General features: G+C 41.8%; 1 non-coding gene across 1 annotated transcript; it reads right to left on the bottom strand.

Moving 5' to 3' along the window:
- Positions 1 to 965: 965 nt before the first annotated feature.
- Positions 966 to 1,039, bottom strand: TRNAI-AAU (transfer RNA isoleucine (anticodon AAU)). The gene has a single exon. It is a non-coding gene; the product is annotated as a tRNA-Ile (tRNA).
- Positions 1,040 to 9,310: the final 8,271 nt, after the last annotated feature.

Genomic DNA, 9,310 nt, shown 5'->3' on the forward strand with positions numbered 1-9,310 from the left:
TCGGTTTTTCCCTCGGACTCAGCGAGGGATACCACCTCTACCACCTCAAGGGCAGTGTCCTGGAGCTTCAGACTCTTGGTCGGGGGATACAACTGGGAAAAATGACCAGTACCTCGCCCAGGCGGCCTCACTTGCTATGCTTAACAGGGGCCTTGCGGCGGATGGGGAAGATTGGAAGGGATAGACAAGGAAGAGGGAAGGAAGCAGCCGTGGCCTTATGTTGGGTACCATCCCGGCATTCGCCTGGAGGTGAAGTGGGAAACCACGGAAAACCACTTCCAGGATGGCTGAGGTGGGAATCGAACCCACCTCTACTCAGTTGACCTCCCGAGGCTGAGTGGACCCCGTTCCAGCCCTCGTATCACTTTTCAAATTTCGTGGCAGAGCCGGGAATCGAACCCGGACCTCCGGGGGTGGCAGCTAATCACGCTAACCACTACACCACAGAGGCGCACAAGAGATGCTTTATAGTATCATAACCGGCCACTAGGTCTAAGAAAAGAATGGATGATGATGATGATGATGATTATTATTATTATTATTATTATTATACAGGTGTAATTTGTATTCATAGTACTATAACACTAGGTCTAAGAAAAGAATGGATGATGATGATGATAATTATTATTATTATTATTATTATTATTATTATTATTATTATTATTATTATTATTATACAGGTGTAATTTGTATTCATAGTACTATAACAATAAAGACAATAACCTCAAAATCCACCATTAGGGAAGAGTTTTGGGGATCACCTTACAAAATTACGTGAACCAACATGGGGTTCGCGAACCACAATTTGAAAAACAATCCCCTAGATGTTTTGCGCCTCAAAGGAAACGCTATCACCGACATAGCACGCATAGAAGAGTTGAAAAGAATAAGCCTTCGAGCAATTTATTTCTTTGAGTTAAGCATGGTTACAGAAATAAGAGTCACATTTGACGATGAAAAATTACTGGCCCGTGGGGGGATCGAACCCACGACCTTCGCGTTATTAGCACGACGCTCTAACCAACTGAGCTAACGGGCCACGTGCGTTTAACGTCTGCTTACTTGTGAACAAGCCACTACGTTCAGCCTTGTCCTACTTTCACTTCCTATAGTAAGGCATACTTTTACTTATAACCGTACTGGTACTGTACTCGTTATTAATCTTATTGAAACATAATCACTTCTATTGGACTGTCCTAAAAGGTTTCTTAGTTGCAAATTAAGCAAATGTTGATCATTCAAACGCCTTTATTGATCATTTCGAACATTTAGTCTATTTTCCAACATTTACGACTGCTTCCGTGTTGAACTGGGTTGATTTGGAGGTGGAGAGGTCATCCAAGATTTAACACTGAAATCACTTAATGATTATCTTCCATTCGGTAATTCTTCAGAGACTGAAACAAGTGGAACTCGAATAGTCCAGTCAATATTAATAAAGTTATTAATTTTACCTCCATTAACTAGGTGTAGTGGTTAGTGTGATACTGTGATTAGCTGCCACCACCGGAGGCTCGGATTCGATTCCTGGCCCTGCCACGAAATTTGAAAAGTGATGCGAGGGCTGGAACGGGGGCACTCAGCCTCGGGAGGGGAACTGAGTAGAGGTGGGTTCGATTCCCACATCAGCAATCCTGGAAGTGGTTTTCCGTGGTTTCCCACTTATCCTCCAGGCAAATGCCGGAATGGTACCTAACTTAAGGACACGGCCACTTCCTTCCCTCTTCCTTGTCTATGCCTTCCCATCTCTCCATACCCCTGCAAGGCCCCTATTCAGCATAGAGGGTGAGGCCGCCTGGGCAAGTTAGTGTTCATCCTCCCCAGATGTATCCCCCGACCCAGAGTCTGAAGCTCCAGGACACTGCCCTTGAGGCGGTAGAGATGTAATCCCTCGCTGAGTCCGAGGGAAAAACCAACCCTGGAAGTTAAACAGATTAAGTTGCTTTACGTCGCACCGACACAGACAGGCCTTATGGCAGGAAGCAGCCGTACAGCCCTTCATTTGCCTGAAAATGGGAAACAACGGAAAACCATCTTCAGGGCTGCCGACAGTGTGGTTCGAACCCACTACCTCCCGAATATTGGATACTGCGTCTACGTTTTAAGGAAATGACGAAGTACTGGTGCAATTGAGCATTTTGAAATAGCCGGGCTGAGTGGCTCAGACGGTTAAGGCGCTGGCCTTCTAGCCCCAACTTGGCAGGTTCAATCCTGGCTCAGTCCGGTGGTATTTGAAGGTGCTCAAATACGACAGCCTCGTGTCGGTAGATTTACTGGCACGTAAAAAGAACTCCTGCGGGACTAAATTCCGGCACCTCGGCGTCTCCGAAGACCATAAAAGTAGTTAGTGGGACGTAAAGCAAATGACATTATTATTCATTTTGAAATACAGTATTACAGGAGACTGAGCTGGGATCGAGCCCTCCTACTTGGAATTCAAGCAGATCAGCGCTCATCCGCATTAACCGAGACGGGACATCTTACACGGGAACCACTTTGGGTTGGACCACACTGATCGCAATGATGTTTCGTAGGGTATTCAATTTAGACTTCAGAATATCGCTGCACGCCTGTTATTGTTACATAGGTTGCCCATAGCATGACAAATGAGCGATTCTGAACAGGAGGTGGTGGTGGTGGTGGTGGTGATTATTTTAATAGGAAATACAACTAGGCAATCATCCTCTATATAACACTAATCAGAGAGAAAAAATGGAAGGGTTCCGACACTTCAAAAAATGAAGGTATCGGCCAAAGAAAGACATGGGTCACGAAGGGCATGAAAATGAAAGACTCCCTAGGCCTCGTGAATCTAATACCACCGGGATCGGAAAAGAACAAGAGTTGACCGAGAGAGGTCAGATAGGATAGATGAAAGTGAGGAACCTGGCACAAGTAAGTGGAAGCAATGCCAGGACTCAGCTATAGACCACGTGGTCGCCAGGCCACGCTCCAAAGTTCAGAGCCCCTTTTAGTCGCCTCTTACGACAGGCAGGGGATACCGTGGGTGTTATTCTACCACCCCCACCCACAAGGGGATCTGAACAAGAACGTGGTAGATTCCCCGTTTGTGTTCATGAAAGGTCATAGTAACAGCATGCAGGTTTATATTCCACGTTGTGTTAATGAAAGGCATATTAATAGAATGCACCTTTATTTATAGCTGAACAAAACGGTATACGCGTAATATTTTATCCTCCATTATAAATGATACAGCCTACATATAGCCTACTGGATGTGTGGTTGAAATAGACTTACTGAGTCTGAAATTCTATTATGTTGTCAAAATATCAATTTCAGTGTAAAATAGAATTATCAATATAGTTCTACCGTGCACGTTCTACGTCAACATCAGCTACGTATATATTTCAGCAACTAATTATAACACCATAGTTGGTTTTACGGCGAAATTATTATTAGCATTAAATTTGGGACAAATGAATTAATCATTATCCACCGGACTCAGCGAGCGATCCCACCTCTACCGCCTCAAGGGCAGTGTCCTAGAGAGTGATCTAGAGGATACAACTGGGAAGGAGAAACAGTACCCCGCCCAGGCAGCCTCACCTAATATGCTAGGTCTTGCCTGCAAAGGGAAGGAAAACAATTATTATTATCATTATTGTAGCAGGGGGCGGGAAACGCCTCCTTCTTCAAGCAGCGGTTCTTCTACAAGGTAATGGCCTGTTAACATCTTCATTTCATGCTAGCTCAGCAGTTTAACTCTCGGGGAGGGTTCGAAACCTTTATTATGTAACCTACCCCTTTTAAAATGTAACTTCTTTTCTGTCTATGTAAAATCTATAAATTTCTTTTACTGTAAAGCGGGGATAGAGAGTGCTTTACCCTCTCGAACTCCCCTTCATTTGGAAATTGAGGTGACTACGTTTTCATAACCGTTTCCTCTCTTCCTTAAAATATTAAATTTTCTCATACGGGTCACCTCCTTAGCTTGGGATTAGCCCCTGTGTTTCGGCCTAGAGCCACTTAGGTTTTAAAAGTGTATTTAGGAGTGCAAGTTCACGCCTCCAATCCCTTCTGTACTTTGGGCCAGTAACTTAACCTGATGTTTTGTTTTGTTCATGCGAAGGCCCCGTAGGTTGGGTATTAATTACCCCTGTTTCCTTGTGTGTCTCAAGGGCAGATAGAAGTGAAGTTTGTTGTAGCCTTCGATAGGCTTGTAAAATTGAGAGCGGGTCTGCTCTTTTCCTTAACATTGTAATTAGGAGCAAGTGCTCCTTGTTCTTAGGGGTTTTCTGCCCTTCAGCAATTGTGGTTGTGAGCTGAGAGCTCAGAAATTAAACTTGGGGCTCGAAGCCCAAATCTTGTAACGAACTGTAATTTGTTAATTTGTTGATCTGCTACTTGGTACTGTGACCGTTCACAACATCACCTATGGTATGTCATGATATCCAGGAGATGAAATATGCCGTTTTCCGCGTCATTCTACGATAAAAACTGCCCAAGTTAGAATTTTTCTGCCCGCACCAGGACTCGATTTGCAGTATCCAGAGTCGCGCGACCGAGCTCTAGTTGCTGGTAATTAGCAGCAAGGCGGTGCAAGAGCGCTTGTACTCGAAGTTTTCTCACTCCAACCACGAGCGAGATGAAAATATACGCGTTATCACGTGACAGAGAATCTAGGTCACTAGCTGAGCCCAGAGAGTATATCCAACGTGAAAACTAACATTATACCCTGTTTTCCTCGCTCATCCACCACTGCCAACTTATCGCGTTCAGCTGTTTTATTTCTGTTAATATTTATAAATCGCAAAATACCCAATGGATAATTAAGCGCAAACATTCATTTGAATCAGGGAATTTTACGCATAATTATGAGACCGAAAAGTGCTCTACTTAACTGACAGAGCGGTAACTACGCTGTAAACAAGGGCGCGTCTTAATGACTAACAGATGTTGGACCCTAACCGTGACAGCGAACACAAGGAATCCCCTGTGCTCGTCATCATACACCGCCAGAGACAAAAGGACGCTTTTGAGATTGCTTGAGAATCTACGAAGCTATTTCAAAAACAGTCACTCAGTGGAGATGGGAATACAGGAGCTACATTTTGATACCCTGTTCGTTACTCTAGGTTGCATATTAACGGACCAATGTGTGAGAAAGAGTTGCATTTTTTCCCCCACCCTCAGCATTCGGGTCTCTAGCGTAGCGCGCCTATATATTCAAGAGCTGAGAAGGAGACACTACCCAGTGCATTTTCAGTGTAGCGCCAGTACGGTAGTATTTCGTCGTGGTTTGTGTGTGAGTCGTTTGTGAAGAAATAATCTTGTAAATTGAGCAGTGTAATGCAGTGATTCATTAAAGCCTGTGAACATCTGCGAAAATACCCACAATCTAAGTAAGCTTTTTGCAAGTACAGTGTGTCGCTAATTAATATAGTAGGAGCAGCATGAAACCGTAATGACCGCTGTCCGTGTGTCGAAGAGGTCGTGCGTCGAGTCTCATATGTGCCTATACTAGTACGGCTCAATTAACCTCAATAGCCAGGTATCTCAGTGCGTGGAGTTGTGTGTGTATTCTCGACATAAATGAGAGATACAAAGAAAGTGCGTGAACGGCTCAGCGTCGGCATAATTAAGGGTAGTGCCACGTCTATAAATCCATAATGCAGTTGAGAGCCTGACTTACGCATGACTAGGCGAAATAGAATATGCTTGAAGTGTGGTCGTGTGAGACGAGAAATTTTAATCCAGTAGTGGCCTAACCAGTGACATTCTTTATTCAGGACCTAGAATAGCTGTATGCTGTTTATAAAAGAATAGGTACATGAGAAGGGAGCAGTGTCGGGCTACAGAGACAATACCGGCATTGGGTTGGAATGCTCGTACTATTGAGCAGATCCAACCATATATTCAAATTGTGATGTGTAATAAACTAACGCATTCACTTGAGATATTTTCCCCTCATTTACATGTCTACGAGAACGCCGGAGTGAACGCCGACGTCCAGCTGAATGCCAGAATTTTGCCTGTGTACCGGAGTGAACGAGTCATCTAGCTGTTTGCCGGAATTTCGCCTGGTAGCCGAGAACGTCTGGAACGTCGCTGTCATGTGTATGACCTGCCAGGAAGTCATCATGGGTCTTCACATCGCCGATGACGTGATGCAAGCAGCTTAAGCCCATGGTGTGCCCTCCTGTAAAGCTGTGAACGTGGTATCCAGAAGGCTGAGTACATTTCCAAGTATTTATATCTTTGAAGGTCGTGTCCCATTGCAAATATGTAGATTTTCCACTTAGATGTAACGTAGACTGCAAACACGCCATTTCAGAGGGATAATAATAATAATTTCATTTTTATTTGAGTCTTTTATAGAATACTTTCATCATGGTTTTGGGACGACCATATTTTACTTCCATTTTTTTTTACAAGGGTTCGATAATGCATGACGTAATTATAAGGACCTTGGCTTAAATAAGTGTGAAGCGCTGTCAAGTAGAGAAGGCTTAAATATTCTGTAAAAATGACTCCAATTATCGTCTTTCCATAGTATATACGAGTCATCAAGATTTTTCAGTAATTCATTTTTTTGTGCGCTTCACCTGGTAGAGATCCCCCCTAATTAGTAACTAAGGCACCTGGAACAAGGCATCGAGACAGTGGGTATCTTACATCGCTAATTAGTTCGCGAATGCGCAAGTTAATTTGGACCCTGGTGGCAGGAGATCATCAATAAATCTGCATCGTAGTCAATGTACCGAGAGGAGAAATGAAATGGGTGAACAGGCTGTAGCCATAATATATAGTGTGAAATGAAAATGTGAAGTTCCCTTGGAACTCTTTAGTAATGTACACGAAGTGGATCTCGTGTTGTGAATATGTTAATTACGGCCGGACATAGCCGATATTGAATGTGAGGCCATTGTGGCTCAAGAAAAAGAAAGCAAGGTCGTTTACCGCGAAGTCATTGTATGAAGGCGGCCCAGCGCCCGCCCTTTAGAAATGGGTCTTGGAAGGCCATCAGCTGAATAGATTTACGAGCCTGGCTGTAGGGACGAAGAAAAGTGTTTTCTACACTGAAAGTAAACAGATACAAGTAGCTATTTCGTGCCTCTCGGTGCTACGATTACGTGCATTGATTTAAGTATTATCAACGTCGCGGTGATTCCAGATGAGCATTAAAGGAAAGATCCCTCCAATTTATTTCTTTAATTATTCACAGCGTGTAGGGAATTCCAGGTCAGATATACCCTGTCTCAGAAGGTCCTGAGTTCATTGCAGGAGACAGTAAAGCTTACTGTCACAAGCGGCAGGTGACTAAGGCCACCTGCGGTCCATTGTGTGTATGTGAAATGTATATATTCTTGTCCTTTTCTTGCAGGAAGTGTTATAATGATATGTTTATAATGTTTTGGTATTGAAGTCGCTAAATGCTTGTCCATAGGTAACATCGTTGAGTAAATAATGTCCTGATATATGTGTTGATAAAATCCTAATGAAATGAGCGTGTTTATTATACTGCATATTTGGCAACGTTTAACTTAAGGAAGGGTTGTAACGCGACTTTCAAAGGATTGGGAGTGTAAATTGCCTATTTCAGTTCATACGATACTAGCAAACTTATATCATAATTTGATGCAAATTGAATATATTAATTCTTGGCAGGTAAACAGATTTACAGCGGGGTGTGTCCATAATGATTAAATATATGTGTGATTTAATATTAGTGTAGAGTGAAATAATTAGAGAGAAAACGCCTCTCTAAGTCTGAGGTAGTGTAATAGTTCGAGAGGGAACGCCTTCTTAAGTTTGAATATTTAAACGTATAATGAAGTGTAGAAAAAGACTACCGAACATTTAAACGTCAAGATCACCCAAGTTACTGTATGTAAGGTGTTTGTATGGCATACCCATGTAAATAATGTGTTTCACTAGTATAAGTAAAAATTTGTTATACAAGATATTGTCTCTCTTCTCAATAGTAATGAAATGGTATTCCTCTCATAATTAACTTTTCCCCCTACTATAGAGACTATTACTAAAGAACTTACCGCCCCATCGGACAGTCCACAGACCCGAAAATGCGATACCGGCTCGGCTAGCGAATTATTCTAGTAGGGGAGGGTGAAGCTTCGACAACCGGGCTGAGTTCGAGGCTCACCGATGGTGCTCCATTCTAACGTCATATTTATGAACAATGGTAACTGGTTCATGTACTGATGCCTTGGAAAGGTACAGTACCTGTTATACTCTGTTATTTGTTGATTTTGAAAATAAAATATAACCTTTGTTAAAGTTTTAAATTAACTTTAATTTTGTAGTTGAGACCTATTCCACCCCGCACCTTCTTTCACCTCTAACTACCACGGATATCTCCGTAACAATTATTATTATTATTATTATTATTATTATTATTATTATTATTATTGTTATTATTATTAATATAGGTCCGCTCACTACGGAACATTCAAATAATTTATCAGTAAATATGTTAGTACGTTTAGTGAGCTATTTCACGCACACACACACACACACACACACACCAATAATATGGACACTATCGATTGCAATATATAGCAATACCGATCTACTTAAACCCGTGCACTATAGGTACTAGGTCTCGCCTGCAAAGGGAAGGAAAATTGAAGCGTTGAGTTCAAGAAGGGGACTAGTCCATCAGCAATCATTTCGAGAAAAACAACAAAAAGTTTATAAATTGCATAATTTTGCAGTAGGCTTAATTTGTTTTGTACATTCGGGTTTCGTATGTCATTAGCGACATATTTAGAAATTATTGAATTTTAGGAAGTTTTTCGTTCATTAAATTGAGTTTAAAAATTGCAAACAAGTCCCCTTTTTACACGCAACGGGGAGGCTTTATACTGAATAAGTACACAATATAAAAAATATCTATATATTTAATCTCTCAATGCACTGACACACTGAAGTAAACATTACTGAACAAAATTAGTTTAATCAAATGGATATTAGAAGTCAATTTGAAAACAATCCGTGTCCCATACTTCACTTTCTGAATGTTGCTCTGATGGTTGTTTTTCTTTGTCAGAAAATCGCTCAGCAATTATCCTAAAATAATCCCGATGTTCTGAGGGAATTATTTCAAGCAGTTTAGCAATATTATTTGGCCTTGGCAGCTTTTATTGGTACTAGGTCAAAGTAGGCTGAGGGCACACTTGACTTAGTAGGATGCCTTCCAGGTTTTACAACTGAGAAATCGTATGTAACTAGCCCATTAACAATGAGGAGATACTGTTATACATTTTGATGTTGATGAAAACTCAAATATCTTATATGAAGTCACAGATCATTTATTCCCTTTCACTGC

The sequence above is a fragment of the Anabrus simplex genome, chromosome 3 (assembly GCF_040414725.1).
Source record: "Anabrus simplex isolate iqAnaSimp1 chromosome 3, ASM4041472v1, whole genome shotgun sequence".
In the NCBI taxonomy this organism is placed as follows: Eukaryota; Metazoa; Arthropoda; class Insecta; order Orthoptera; family Tettigoniidae; genus Anabrus; species Anabrus simplex.